This window comes from Schistocerca serialis, chromosome 5 (genome assembly GCF_023864345.2).
Source record: "Schistocerca serialis cubense isolate TAMUIC-IGC-003099 chromosome 5, iqSchSeri2.2, whole genome shotgun sequence".
NCBI classification, from domain to species: domain Eukaryota; kingdom Metazoa; phylum Arthropoda; class Insecta; order Orthoptera; family Acrididae; genus Schistocerca; species Schistocerca serialis.
In genome coordinates this window covers 178,349,340-178,365,313 of record NC_064642.1, presented here as the reverse complement: position 1 = coordinate 178,365,313, position 15,974 = coordinate 178,349,340, and positions in this window count along the sequence as shown.

The window sequence follows — 15,974 nt, the reverse complement described above, 5'->3', positions numbered from 1 at the left end:
GAGGGGAGAAACGAGAACAGAAGCCGAGAGCAGAACTGTGTTAAGCTAGAAGACCCTACGATAAGGGATGGACACCCACGTCGCCAGCTAACCACCAGGACTACCCCCCAGCCCATATTAAAAGCTAGAGCCCTCGAGAAGAACAGTATGGAAGTTACGATAACACTAAAAGGGCCACACCAGCCCCAAGTTTAAGCGTAAGACTTTTTCGCGTCTCTGTTACGTTGCAAAATTTAAAAAACATTGCCCCACCACTAAAAGTATAACGTTTCTCAATGGATAGACAGAATTTTTGTAGGCGGAGCTTAAGGTTAACATTGAGACCGTGATTGGTCAGATGAAAACACAGCCAGATAGTTTTTTTTTAAACCAACTTCGGTAAATTGTAGTAAGGAGAAGTTAGAGAAGAGTTGCTTCCGAGACGGCGAGATGCATGGAGCTGCGCCGGCCGCCGCCCCCCTGACGAACACCGACAAGGTAATGAACGCACGCGATGCCGCATTTTTGAGCGCATAAAGCTTCACTCAGAACTGCAGAAGTCTCATCTGTTGCATCCCCTTTTTACGTAATACTAGTGTCGATCGTCAATTGAAGATCATCGTATTCATACACTCCTGGAAATGGAAAAAAGAACACATTGACACCGGTGTGTCAGACCCACCATACTTGCTCCGGACACTGCGAGAGGGCTGTACAAGCAATGATCACACGCACGGCACAGCGGACACACCAGGAACCGCGGTGTTGGCCGTCGAATGGCGCTAGCTGCGCAGCATTTGTGCACCGCCGCCGTCAGTGTCAGCCAGTTTGCCGTGGCATACGGAGCTCCATCACAGTCTTAAACACTGGTAGCATGCCGCGACAGCGTGGACGTGAACCGTATGTGCAGTTGACGGACTTTGAGCGAGGGCGTATAGTGGGCATGCGGGAGGGCGGGTGGACGTACCGCCAAATTGCTCAACACGTGGGGCATGAGGTCTCCACAGTACATCGATGTTGTCGCCAGTGGTCGGCGGAAGGTGCACGTGCCCGTCGACCTGGGACCGGACCGCAGCGACGCACGGATGCACGCCAAGACCGTAGGATCCTACGCAGTGCCGTAGGGGACCACACCGCCACTTCCCAGCAAATTAGGGACACTGTTGCTCCTGGGGTATCGGCGAGGACCATTCGCAACCGTCTCCATGAAGCTGGGCTACGGTCCCGCACACCGTTAGGCCATCTTCCGCTCACGCCCCAACATCGTGCAGCCCGCCTCCAGTGGTGTCGCGACAGGCGTGAATGGAGGGACGAATGGAGACATGTCGTCTTCAGCGATGAGAGTCGCTTCTGCCTTGGTGCCAATGATGGTCGTATGCGTGTTTGGCGTCGTGCAGGTGAGCACCACAATCAGGACTGCATACGACCGAGGCACACAGGGCCAACACCCGGCATCATGGTGTGGGGAGCGATCTCCTACACTGGCCGTACACCACTGGTGATCGTCGAGGGGACACTGAATAGTGCACGGTACATCCAAACCGTCATCGAACCCATCGTTCTACCATTCCTAGACCGGCAAGGGAACTTGCTGTTCCAACAGGACAATGCACGTCCGCATGTATCCCGTGCCACCCAACGTGCTCTAGAAGGTGTAAGTCAACTACCCTGGCCAGCAAGATCTCCGGATCTGTCCCCCATTGAGCATGTTTGGGACTGGATGAAGCGTCGTCTCACGCGGTCTGCACGTCCAGCACAAACGCTGGTCCAACTGAGGCGCTAGGTGGAAATGGCATGGCAAGCCGTTCCACAGGACTACATCCAGCATCTCTACGATCGTCTCCATGCGAGAATAGCAGCCTGCATTGCTGCGAAAGGTGGATATACACTGTACTAGTGCCGGCATTGTGCATGCTCTGTTGCCTGTGTCTATGTGCCTGTGGTTCTGTCAGTGTGATCATGTGATGTATCTGACCCCAGGAATGTGTCAATAAAGTTTCCCCTTCCTGGGACAATGAATTCACGGTGTTCTTATTTCAATTTCCAGGAGTGTATTTGCTACGTAACTGAAAATCTGAAACGCGATGATATTTCTGTTATATAATTATTGAGAAGCCACATCAGCCACTGTAATTTACGACAAGTTAGATAAGTAATTAAAGATAACTGAGGGTCACTGTAGACCATTTTCATAGTTTTCTCTTTTGTGAAACTTAATTTAAACCTAGATTATAGTTGTGATATAGCATAGGTCATCCTTCGATCCATTGTAGAACTTGGAAACCCACTAAGGGAATATTCGTTCACATTTTTGTTGAACACAGTTGGTTTTTATCATCCTGTATTAAAATATTTCCTTTTATTAAGAGTGCAATTTATAAACTATGTTTTGTGAGTAGAATAAAGTTTCCAATGGTAAACTTAACTGCTTTTTCGACGTTATTTTACCAGACAAATAAAAATAGGAAAGCCTTGAACCTCTTCCACTAAATTTAGTATTAAGATTCTTTTACAGGGAGTACAGTAGACCTGACGCTGAAATTGTTAAGTATTTGGTTATATAATCGCTAGTCTCACTGAACTCTTCTGGACTCTACATGTCATGTGTGGTCTGTCGTCTCCTTACCAGCAACAGGTCCCAGGTTCAAACTAGTCAATTCCCTAAAAAACACGCTCAGAGCGTCGTTGCGCGAAAGTGGTAGGAAGACACGATATAGAACAACAGACACCACGCAGAATGTTAGAGAATGGCGACCCTGCCAGAATGGTAAAATACCATTATTTAAGGTCGACAACATGCCTAACTAAGTCAAAAAATATTTTGTTGAATAAGTTTTGTTACAAATTTTTTTTTCCTGAAGTTATACATAGTCGAAAACAGTAGCTGCACCGATAGATAGTAAAAGTATTCAATAGAAAGTGAGACATTCTGGCAGAGTCAATAGCATAATTAAGTTATGAATTTTAATATTGTTAGAATTAAGTTTTCTCTCCAATGCAAGCGCACAGGTGGCGGATACATCGTTGACAAGTTGGTTCTGACCCAACAAGTAAGTCAATGGATTGTGTGTTCAAGAAGTTTAGGCAACGCGTGAGATCGTATGAGCGCATGTTGACGCGAAGTAGGGCGCGTGAATTGCTTTTAAAACAGAAAATAAGGGATTCGGAATGATTAGCAATGGCAGATCGTGACCTTGACCGAATTGAGGTAGAGACCCAACATGAAGATGGACAGAGAACAGAGGACAGTACAACAGACGATGCAGTATCGCGAGAAACAGTACAGATAACGCGCCATAACGAGGATAATTTACGTCAAGGCACAGTAAACCTAGGTCAGCGTACGACAGAGGAGCAGGAAAGTAGAAGACAGCCGATGAGGATTCTAACTTGCGTCTTGAATACGTAGAACCCATAGTACAAGTAATCAGTGCTCCCGCACCCCAGAGTACAAGAAATTCGAGCAGAAACGTGTCACCGCACAGTTCAATGCAATCGGTTGCAAACCAACACTTGGGCGAAAACACAGAGCGTAGGACGTCGGAAGAAAACGCAATAGGACCCACCAATCTGGCAGAATTATTACAATTAATGACGGAAACCATGACAAGACAAAATAAAGAAATTGCGAACCAAGTTAAAATTCAGAATGCAGAAACGACGAAACAAATTGCAGAAACCACGAGACAAATGCGTGAGATTAAAGAAAAAAACAAAAAAATTCAGTTACACCTAAGTCATATTGAAGACGAGTCAAAAGAATCTAGAGAAGTGATAGGAAACTTAGTAACAGGTCACAATCAATCGAGAACAGACACTGACGAGGTACAAGCGGACGTACAAACATTGCGTAATGACACTCAGGACGAGATCAAAACATTACGTAACAACACCCAGGGAGAAGTCAAGAAACTAGAGAAACAGATAGACGTAATTACTAGACAAGCAGCAGGTACAGCGCGTGAAATAGTTGAAAACAGTGTGTTGCGCAAACGTATCACAAAAGCAGCGCTGAAAAGATATGATAGCCACATAGTCAAAATAGAAGCGCAAACGAAGCGACAATTTCAGAAACTGCGAGCAGAGTTGTTGCAAACAATTGAAGAGCATAGTGAACAGGATCGAACAAGCACTGAGTCTGCAATAACATCCGTATCTGTAACAGCACCGGAAAAACAAGCAATTAACGAAGATATTACGCATTTGCGATTCTAATCACAGGCGGAAAGTAACATACGTGAAATCAGACAGCCTGCACCGCAACAAACACGTTTCGAAATCCTTGATGAACAAACGGCATGTATGTTTCAAGACAGTTTGGATCGTGCAATGAAGCAGCAAGTTTAGCAGGACAAGATACCGAACCAATACCTGACAATGGAAAGCCAGGTCGCGAAGAGTACAGTACAATGCATTCAGCTACACGTTCACAACCGAGGGAAGAAAATTACTGCCTACCACTCCAACGATACTACGCCAGGGTAGGCGAAAGTTACCATGGACAATATCCAATGGATCTACCACAACCGGAAAGAACGACGGGAGAAATGATCAGAAACAAAAGTGGCGAAGAATCGCGAATTTCATATGGAACTATGACGAAGCACGACAACGATCATTTCCTCACAGTCAGAAAATTTCAACACTTTCGAGAAGGAAACTCATTACATCCATGAACTTTTATTGATCTATTCCGAGTAGGATTACCAGAACACTCGACGCTAGCACACACATTTGACTTTATATGTGCACACATCTCAAGAACAATCGCAGAAACCATGCAGAATATTGCAGTGACTTGCCGATCGTACGAAGATTTCAGAGAGAAGTTTCTCTCACGATATTGGTCCAGCGAAGCTCAGAACAGAATGAAGTACTAATTATGACAGATCCCATATTTTGAAAATTCAGGAGAGAAGAGTCCCATGAAATTTTTCGAATTAATGGCAAAGAAACATCAATGCTTAGATGTACCATACAGTGACGGAGAGTTGATTAAAGGGTGCGCGATGAAGCTACCATTGAAATACCAGCGATCATTAGTCGGTCGCGGAGGCAATGACGTCGAAGCACTTAAAGGTATTCTAAGGGAACTAGAGTTCATATTTTCGGAAGATGATGCAAGAAAAAGACGTAGCGCACGTGGAAACAAAAGCAAAAAGCAGTGAAATCCACAAGACACAGTACGAAGAAACAGTAATTACGAACCTCGTGATAACTTCGCACCCAGAAACGACAATAGATTTCAACAAAGAACCGGTTATGGATTTAGAAGAGAATATGGCAATAACTATAATTCACCCAGGAACGGCAACAACTATTACAGAGGGAATAACGACAACCGGAACGGGTATTGGAGCGCCTATAGACCGACAAATTATCAACAAAGAAACAAATATCAAGAAGCGGAGAAGGAAAAGAGAATACAGATAGGAGAGGTGGAGGTAAGACCACTAAACCCCGAAAAACGTTCGAATTGACAGCTAAGCGCCCATGCCAAAGGGAATGACGCACCGACCCAGGACAATTGCAGCGCCTTGAACAGAGAAGTAAATACCTTATCACGAGAAGAGAAGAAGGAAGAAACAAATCCGCAGGGACCAGATGAAAACGAAGACAGGAAAATAACAATATCGTGTAGGGATGAAATTAATTGGGAGAATACTGACGAGGAAGATGAATTACCAGAGGCATGCACAACGAATGTAGGAGGAAAGGACAAAGTAATGAGTATTGCAGAGCTATTTGAGATGGAAATCAGGGAAAGCGAATTCAATGAGGATAATGTGCAGTCGACAGAAGTTGAAAATAAGTTACTAGTGGGCACACAACCCAACGTATATAATGAAGGAAGTTATGAAGCGATAATTAGAGCATTTAGATGCGATTATGTGGAAGTAGCGACGAAGAAGGAGAAGATAGACAAGGATGAGGAAAAAGTAGAGGATCTTGAAGAAAGCGTAAATGAAGGAAGAAATAGAGAAGATGAAATAAAAGAGAGAGAAGTAGCAGTCGAAGCTTAGCCTACAGAAAGTTCGAATTCAAAAGGGAAATTCCTGAAAAGACTCATGTATGATTCAGTGGAGGATTCGTTGATGCAAGAAGAAGAAGAACAGAACCAAACCTTTCAAATTCAACCAATTGTGAAGGCCATGGTAAAGCATATCCCAGTCAATGTTGTAATTGATAGCAGAAGTGAACTGACCACAATCTCAGAAAATCTATTCATGCAGTGTAATGCCAATGAGGAATTGCCAGTTCTGAAAACACGTAAGATTAAAGGAAGAGGTCCTATTAGAAACAATGCTGCGGAAGTTACGAGACAAACAAGGTTAACTTTTTCGTGTCAAGGTCAAAAGATCGAAGCCAACTTCATGATTATACCTAAACTAGCTGTAGATTTGATTATAGGTGCAGATTTTTTAAATGAGAGATGAGCGATAATAAATATGGGGAAAGGTAGCGTAACATTCGGGAATGTCACACTTCTCTTTGAGCAAAAGCTAAAATTAGAAGAAACACCAGTTATAAACAAATAATTAAGAATGATGCAAGATAAGGAGGATGAAGAATTAGAATGGTATGCACAAAAGGGGGAATCGCCTCAACTCATGTTAGAAGTCCATAAAGAAGTTGCCGAAAAATTGCAAGAAGTTCAACGTATTGCGGAACACAGTAAAAGAGAATTAGAGGGTATTTTACGAGATAAAGCAGAGGTATTTTTACCTAAGACTGTCAGTATTAAACACTTACAGTACAAGTTTGAAGTAAAACAGGCAAAACCTTAGGACTTCACAATGTGAGCCATATCAAAAAGTTTGAAGATTAATTTTATTACTGGTAAATAATCAGCACAATATTTCAACATTATGTTGTGGATAAGATCGTCAGGAGAAAGAAGAATGAAGAGAGAGGAAGGTGGGAAAAAGAAAGTAGTTTCAATAAAAACAAAAGTAAAAATAACACCAATAGTACCATAGATTAAGGTGAAGGGATAAAACGTAGATAGTCTAACAGCATGAAATACTAAAATGCCATACACCATGACACTACACAAAAATAAAAAACGAAGTTGAGGATTGTTGTAGAAGTTAAGACTCAAAATATCTTAGAATTGTAACATGGAAAGGGCGCCGAAATTTGTAAAGCTTTTTAAGAAGACGTAAAACAACATAGGTACTAAACATATGTTAGATGATTATAAGTAAAACTTTTTGTAAGAACCATTGTAAAAACTCCAGCAGAGACCAGATGCAATGACCCACAAGTTGCAACGTGAGAAGTATCAAGAAAGAAAAGGACGTAATTAGCAAGACACGATTCCTACAAGGCAGAAGTGTCGAGAGAATGGAAAGAACAGCGAGACCAACAGAGGGTAGCCAAAGTGGGCAGTGAATCTGCTGAACCACAGGGTGGCGGAACCCTGCTGGGACAGAACACTGAACCACAGAGTGGCGGAACACGGAAGGACAAGAGAGTCTTGGAATGCCCCCAATCAGCGGAGTGAGCAAAAAATGGCCCGACGAGAAGACCACTTGGGCAAGCCACCACTGGCAAAAAAATATGTGTAAAAGTCACACTACTGCTATTAAACATCATGCGGTTCTGGGCGCTACAGTCTGGAACCAAGCAGCCGCTACGGTCGCAGGTTCGAATCCTACCTCGGGTATGGATGTGTGTGAAGTCCTTAGGTTAGTTAGTTTTAATTAGTTCTAAGTTCTGGGCGACTGATGACCTCAGAAGTTAAGTCGCATAGTGCTCAGAACCATTTGAACCATTTTTGAATTCACTGAACGCCTCTCGCATAGCCCTCCTCACACTACATTTCGCTTCGCGTAATGTTTGTTTGTCTGCAAGGCTTTGGCTATGTTTATGTTTGCTGTGAAGTTCGCTTTGCTTCCGCAGCAGTTTTCTAACTTGGTTGTTGTACCACGGTGGCTCTTTTCCATCTCTTACGATCTTGCTTGGCACATACTCATCTAACGCGTATTGTACGATGGTTTTGAACTTTGTCCACTGATCGTCAACAATATCTGTACTTGAGACAAAACTTTTGTGTTGAGCCGTCAGGTACTCTGTAATCTGCTTTTTGTCACTTTTGCTAAACACAAAAGCCATCCTACCTTTTTCAATATTTCTATTTACGGCTGATGCACGCTGATGCACGAAACTGAAGAAAACTCGTACAAAGTAAAAATGACACACCCAAACAATTTATCACACTGTTACTAAGAGGAGAACTTCAAAGTGACTATTTATCAATAAATATTTCCATTTCCTGCCCAGAGAAGAACCAAGAAGCAAGTAAGAAGCAGAGAAAAAGCGGGAAGAAGTTGAAGATTCGGAAGATTGAGATCAAGAAAGAAGATTGGTGAAGAATAGCCGACATACCCTCCAAAATGCCTATCCTATTGTAAACTAGTCGTCTGCGAAGTATTACAACGAAAAACGACCACTTTCAGCAACACATAACGATGACATTCACGCATACAAAGCCAGTAAACCACGAGATTCTGCACTCACAGCTCCATTCCATTATGGGACCTCCACAACAGCAACACGCACCTGCATTGCAAATCCAACAAGGAATGATGAACGAAGCTGTACATCAAATACTTGCCCACATCCATCTCGCTCAAGTCCACCTTTGTGCAAAAACATTCGCCAACCTCATGCTTAAACATTCATAGCATTGTGTGAATGTGTGAAATCAAATTATGTGATGTAGGAATTGTGCAAAAGAAATGGGTGAAAACTGAATAAGTTAAGCACACCAGACAGCTAATAAACTACAAAATAGCAGTCATTGACTATGGACTTAAGTAAAAAATAGACTATCGATAAAAATAAGTCATTAGTTCTGAAATGGAAGTATATAAAGAACAAAAGTAAGGCATAATAAACACTAAAACTACATGCCACTTATTTTCTCCTCATAAAAGTAAAAGAATAACTATATTTTACTTATTTTCTCATTATAAAAAGAAAGAATAAAAAATTATCTTGTTGGATATTTTCCCTTTTTTTTAACATATTTACCATTTGTTAGGATAATATCTCAATACTTGTGTATGTATATTTCTTTGTCAAAGCAATTCTTGGAAATAATTCATATTTGTTAGTGTAACAATGTTGAAATGAGTGTCTAGAAACAAAAACATTTTTACTTGTACACGATATTTAGAAAATATGTTAGGAATAGATTTTACTTAATTACTACATTTATAAAAAAAATTTCTAAGAAAATCGACGTGAAAGACTCCTCACTTTCGATAACAAACTTCTTAAATAAAGAAACTTCACACTTAAATAAAGAAAGAAAATAATAAAAAATTATTAATAATAATAATAGCATAAAAATATTCTCCTCTTATCAATATAAACATATTTTTGAGAATAATGTGGAAGAACATAAAAATATAAATTAGTAATACAAACTAGCATAGAACCGGAATAAAGTGGCTGAACAGTAGGCAACAAAATTTAGATAAAGGAATAATTTTTGACTGACTTAGACAACAATTCAGTCATTGCCTAACTTCAGTGCAAAATATAAGTTCGAAGGTTGGTGATATGTAAGGTGTCAGGCAAATCCAACACCTTCCATGAAAACCCTGACATGATAAGCAAATCCGGCAGTATGTCACATAGCTCCGAATAAATCGTGACATTAAATTAACCAAAGTAATACGAGTAACGAGTGAGCAAATGGAATACCACAGACTAACACAAGAGTGCCTAAATGCATGTCATACCTTCCCACCGTGAGACAGACGTAGTTCCAAGGGGAGAAACGAGAACAGAAGCCGAGAGCAGAACCGTGTTAAGTTAGAAGGCCCTACGATAAGGGACGGACACCCACGTCGCAAGCTAACCACCAGGACCACCCACAGCCCATGTTAAAAGCTAGAGCCCTCCACAAGAACAGTATAGATCTTACGATAACACTAAAAGGGCCACACCAGCCGCAAGTTTTAGCGTAAGACTTTTCTGCGTCTCTGTTAGGTTGCAAACATGAAAAACATTGCCCCACCACGAAAAGTATAACGTTTCTCAGTGGAGAGACAGAATTTTTGTAGGCGGAGCTTAAGGTTAACATTGAGACCCTGATTGGTCAGATGAAAACACAGCCAGATAGTCTTTTTTTTTAAAACCAAATTCGGTACATTGTAGTAAGGAGAAGTTAGAAAAGAGTTGCTTCCGAGACAGCGAGATGCATGGAGCTGCGCCGGCCGCCGCCCCCCTGACGAACACCGACAAGATAATGAACGCACGAAATGCCGCATTTTTGAGCGCATAAAGCTTCACTCAAAACTGCAGAAGTCTCATCTGTTACATCCCCTTTTTACGTAATACTAGTGTCGATCGTCAATTGAAGCTCATGGTATTCACATTTACTACGTAATTTAAAATCTGAAACGCGATGATATTTCTGTTATATAATTATTGAGAAGCCACATCAGCCACTGTAATTTACGACAAGTTAGATAACTAATTAAAGATAACTGAGGGTCACTGTAGACCATTTTCATAGTTTTCTCTTTTGTGAAACTTAATTTAAACCTAGATTATAGATGTGATATGGCATAGGTCATCCTTCGATCCATTGTAGAACTTGGAAACCCACTAAGGGAATATTCGTTCACATTTTTGTTGAACACAGTTGGTTTTTATCATCCTGTATTAAAGTATTTCCTTTTATCAATAGTGCAATTTATAAACTATGTTTTGTGAGTAGAATAAAATTTCAATGGTAAACTTAACTGGAATGAGATTTTCACTCTGCAGCGGAGTGTGCGCTGATATGAAACTTCCTGGCAGATTAACACTGTGTGCCCGACCGAGACTCGAACTCGGGACCTTTGCCTTTCGCGGGCAAGTGCTCTACCAACTGAGCTACCGAAGCTCGACTCACGGCCGGTACTCACAGCTTTACTTCTGCCAGTACCTCGTCTCCTACCTTCCAAACTTTACAGAAGCTCTCCTGCGAATCTGCAGAACTAGCACTCCTGAAAGAAAGGATATTGCGGAGACATGGCTTAGCCACAGCCTTGGGGATGTTTCCAGAATGAGATTTTCACTCTGCAGCGGAGTGTGCGCTGATATGAAACTTCCTGGCAGATTAAAACTGTGTGCCCGACCGAGACTCGCAGGACCGAGGTTCGCAGGAGAGCTTCTGTAAAGTTTGGAAGGTAGGAGACGAGGTACTGGCAGAAGTAAAGCTGTGAGTACCGGCCGTGAGTCGTGCTTCGGTAGCTCAGTTGGTAGAGCACTTGCCCGCGAAAGGCAAATGTCCCGAGTTCGAGTCTCGGTCGGGCACACAGTTTTAATCTGCTAGGAAGTTTCGTAAACTTAACTGCTTTTTCGACGTTATTTTACCAGATAAATAAAAATAGGAAAGCCTTGAATCCCACCCACTAAATTTAGTTAGTATTAAGATTCTTTTAGAGGGAGTGCAGTGGACCTGACGCTGAAATCATTAAGTATTAGGTTATATCATCGCTAGTCTCACTGAACTCTTCTGGACTCTACATGTCATGTGTGGTCTGGCGTCTCCTTACCAGAAACAGGTCCCAGGTTCAAACTAGTCAATTCCCTAAAAAAAACATGCTCAGAGCGTCGTTGCGCGAAAGTGGTAGGGAGACACGACGTAGAACAACAGACACCACGCGGAATGTTAGAAAGAGAACCTGCTTTCGACTATTAAAGCTGGGCAATCACGGTGTAAGATCGATGACGAGAACAGCGGATTGTTATCGTGACGGTATGGTTGGCTGGTTGACTTTGGTATTCGAGGACACAGATAAAACATTTAAATTATCATGTGCATCTATCGATGTCCGCTGCAGATTACAGTGATTACTCTTAATTAAACCGAGTATCGTGCTTTTACTCCTTGCTGCACTGCAATAGGTCTCGTGTATGTATGGTAGCAAATCGGTGGATCAACAGAGCATCTATGCGTGTGTACGATATCAGATTTGAACATGACGAGAACTATATTTGTATGTGAATAAGCCTTCACGTGTGTCGTGTTTTTCAGTGAACTGAAACTGTTTCATAGTTACCACGGAGCAGAACGCTGTGTAGACAAGAATACTCCGTAAATACTCTTATTAAACTATATTTTCATCTCAGGGTCCCGGCACTACGGTTGACGTATGATTTAGCTGAAACAGATACATAAGCTATCTGTTTTCTACGCAGAATCAACAAACACTGGCATTGCCCGTGATCGTCGCCACGTTATCTCGGAACCCTGCCACGGCGTGAGGTGCAGTTGCAGCGGAGGTTTTTGAAACAGACTGGTAAATAGGATCAGGATCCCAAATGCAAAGCTTGTGTATCGTTTTCGCTTTAAAATAAAACGTTGTTCCAATGGTAATAATGTCTTAGATCGACAGCACTATCGCGATTTGCTGCAAAAGTACAGACATGTTAATGTTTAGTTTGCTCCACATCGCTCCATATAATTTTTCTGTTAACAGAGGTAGTCACACAATTTCCCATTTATTCAGTGGGTTTGCCATATTCCCAAGATTTTTCAAGTCAGAAATAATTTGTCAGTAACATAGTGTATTTACATCTGCCATTATATGCCATGCTCCGGAACCGCAAAAAATGTGCTTCTGCTGTGATTAGCCGAGACTAGTTTGTTTACAGTTTCCGCGAGTTTCATGGGATGGTTGCGTCACTGCGTTTCCGGTGACATTGTAATTCTCGGACCTTGCTTAATTATTATGCAATAATGGTGCTGTGTACGCGTAGGCACTATGTTTAATGTCGGAGAGTGATACTTATTTAATTCCATCGATACTACTTTTTGCTTGAGCAAATGTGCTGGAGGAATAGATGAGCAATCTTTACGATTTTGAGTGGGACAGTAAATTCAATTTAATTTCACTGTTTTTCAGGTCAGAATCGCGCACGTGAAATTAACCACTCTTGATTAACACATTTTAGTTGATTCGGTGTAATGTAACGAGATTGGACGCCACTTGATAGCACTATTTACATTTCGTCAGCCATCCCTCTGTGTGATACATGCCACATTGTAATGACTCGATTTAAAAATGGGGATACAATTCACGAGATAAGAAGCCCTTTGTCATCCACAGCAAAGTGTTACTGTTAATTGAATGGCAGATTTCCCTCTATTTCACTTTTCAGATCGTCAAACCCTCCAAAGAAACCGTTTTTAAATCAGCCACTGATGCTTGGTGAATAGTCTACTATTGTTTTCGCCCTAATGTGTACTACGTATGTCTACCTCCTTGGGTTAGTGGTGAACGCGTTTGATTACCAGACAACGGCCCCTGGTTCGATTTCCAGCCGGGTGGGAGATTTTCTCCGCTCTGTGACTGAGCACGTCGCTAAATGTGCCGTCAATTGACAAAACTTGCAGGTGGCCAGCCTAACTTCCACAGGGGAGGACTTCCCGAAGTCAATAACATACGAACCTTTCATTTCTTTTATTGTCCAGCCTTTATAGATTTCGATGCCATGGTGCATTTTCCGAGCCTTTAAAGTAACAAAATCGTTTTTCACAGTAGCTTGAATCAATAGGTGTCTCAATAATTTGCACTCGTAGTCGACCGAACAAGTTGCCTGCACCGTTTGCATGGAATATCTTTACATGCCACTGTTCCACGTGCCTCCTGCGTGAGCTACATGTTTTTATTGCCACAGTAGTGGAAGTCCATAATGATTTTGCTGACCAGTGAATATGGGTTTCTCATTTGCACTTCACGAATAAAAACTTTCTAACACCTTTTAACGTGTCTATATTTTGCAATAACTTCCATTCCTCAAAGTATGAACTGTTCTTTATTTAACTGAAATCAAATTACTGAACATCTATAACAAAGAAAGTCTCTGATGATGAGATCTGATGAAATCTCAGACTGTTCTGTAGTACACAGCATGAAAGCTACGTTTATCTGTTATCCGTCTTCTTCGGACCATAATCCACCGACAAGAATATTGTTGAGGCATGTATAGTGCTCCTCACTACTCAAGTAATCCTTCTGAAAGTAATATTTCCAATCCATAGACTAGGTACGGAGAAGTGCTACCTACATATATTAGTAACTAAAATTAAATTGTATGCAGGAGGTGTCCGAAAATTCTTAAATATTTGAAGCAATTCATATTTATTAACCTTTACTCACTATCAGTTTAAATCATGCGATCATTACGAGGTATCACGAAATTATTTACATCATTCTGTACGCTATCTTGCCTACTCTGGCTTCAATAAAATAAGTCATCCTGCGCCTCGTACTTGTGATTCGCAAATATGATTTTCATTGAAAAAAGAAAAAAAAGAAGAAAGAAAACAACTCTTTTACTCGAATGAACTGCATCGTCGTCGTGATGACTGATGGCGGTAACGACGCGTAGAGTTCATTTATTGGAGACGAGCGCCATCCAAATATTCTGAACTATTTCTGATATCAGTATCTCAAAGCGATTTACTAATATTATATATTCGGAAACATCCTTTGGAGCACACGTTATGATGACTTTTGATACAGCTTTACACTTGAGGAATATTTACGCTAGGGTAGCGTTATACTATTGTGGGTTGGTTGGTTGTTTTGGGGAAGGAGACCAGACAGCGAGGTCAACGGTCTCATCGGATTAGGGAAGGACGGGGAAGGAAGTCGGCCGTGCCCCTTGAAAGGAACCATCCCGGCATTTACCTGGAGTGATTTAGGGAAATCACGGAAACCCTAAATCAGGATGGCCGGACGCGGGATTGAACCGTCGTCCTCCCGAATACGAGTCCAGTGTCTAACCATTGCGATACTATTGTGGGACAGAGCAGTAACTGTAAGAAACGAGATATTTTCGGGCCGTTAAACCCTAACAAAGTGAAAAAAACAACCGCGCCTTTAGAACGTCGGGACTTCACCAGCACTTTCCTCTGGGAGTCTGACAAGGCACACACAGCAGGGCAGCGACGCACGCAAAGATGAAATGTTTATCCGGCAAGGCTCGTATCGCATTCACTGGGGACCAGAGTTCCGTATACTGCACCATCATAAAAAGTCTGCACTACGCTGAGGAAGTTTGACCTTGTCCTAACATCATTTTCTTGTCTTTACCATGAAATTAAAATGGAAGGACTAATCTTAGGTTAAATAAGAAGAACCTACACGATTTATGTACCCAACGAAAATATGATACCGAACGAGAACATCTACATCTATTTACATAGCCCGCAAACCAGTGCAAAGTGTTTGGTGGAGGGTCCTCGCATCAATATCACCGATTTTCTGTCTTATTCAGTTTGCGTATGGAATGAGCTAAAGTTGGTTGCCGTAAACGTCTATATGCGCCACAACCTCTCTCGTCTTATTATATCAACCTCTAAACGAAGAGTACGATGGTGTCACCACAGTGCCCGTAACGGTCTTCTGCAGAGGCGGCTCACTAGAGTCGTAATCAGAATGAGTGTTTCAAATGTCAGTAAGTTCACCCAGGACTGGGTTTTTCCCATTTCGATTAAGGTGTATGCCGGAATGGCTCGTATGAGATTAATACAGTTGAAAACCTTCCCCATATGCCTCCCATCCATAATAGCATAGTTTAAATTACTTTGTCGCCAACGGTAAACCCTAATGTTCCTCCAGCATGTCAAGTATTTAGAATCTGGAAGTAGAGTGCCACATGGGGTTCCCTTTTTCTCTCATCCCCACAAACAATACAAACAAGGCACTAAAACATTAGATGCATTCATCACACTCACTGCATAAAATAGAAGTGCTTACGACACAATTACCAACGTTTGGGAACGAAAGCTAGCATTTAGCCCAAAGAAATTAAACCACACTGGTTAGGTGGCTGAATTTGTCACTACAGAAGTTCAGTCAGCCATGGAATACAACTTTACTTCAACGGCACACCTAGTTGGTGTACCACTCAGACAACAGTAAGCGGTTGAAAGACATCTCTTTCTCTTGCTGCTTCGGACCTGTCAATTCGCAAAA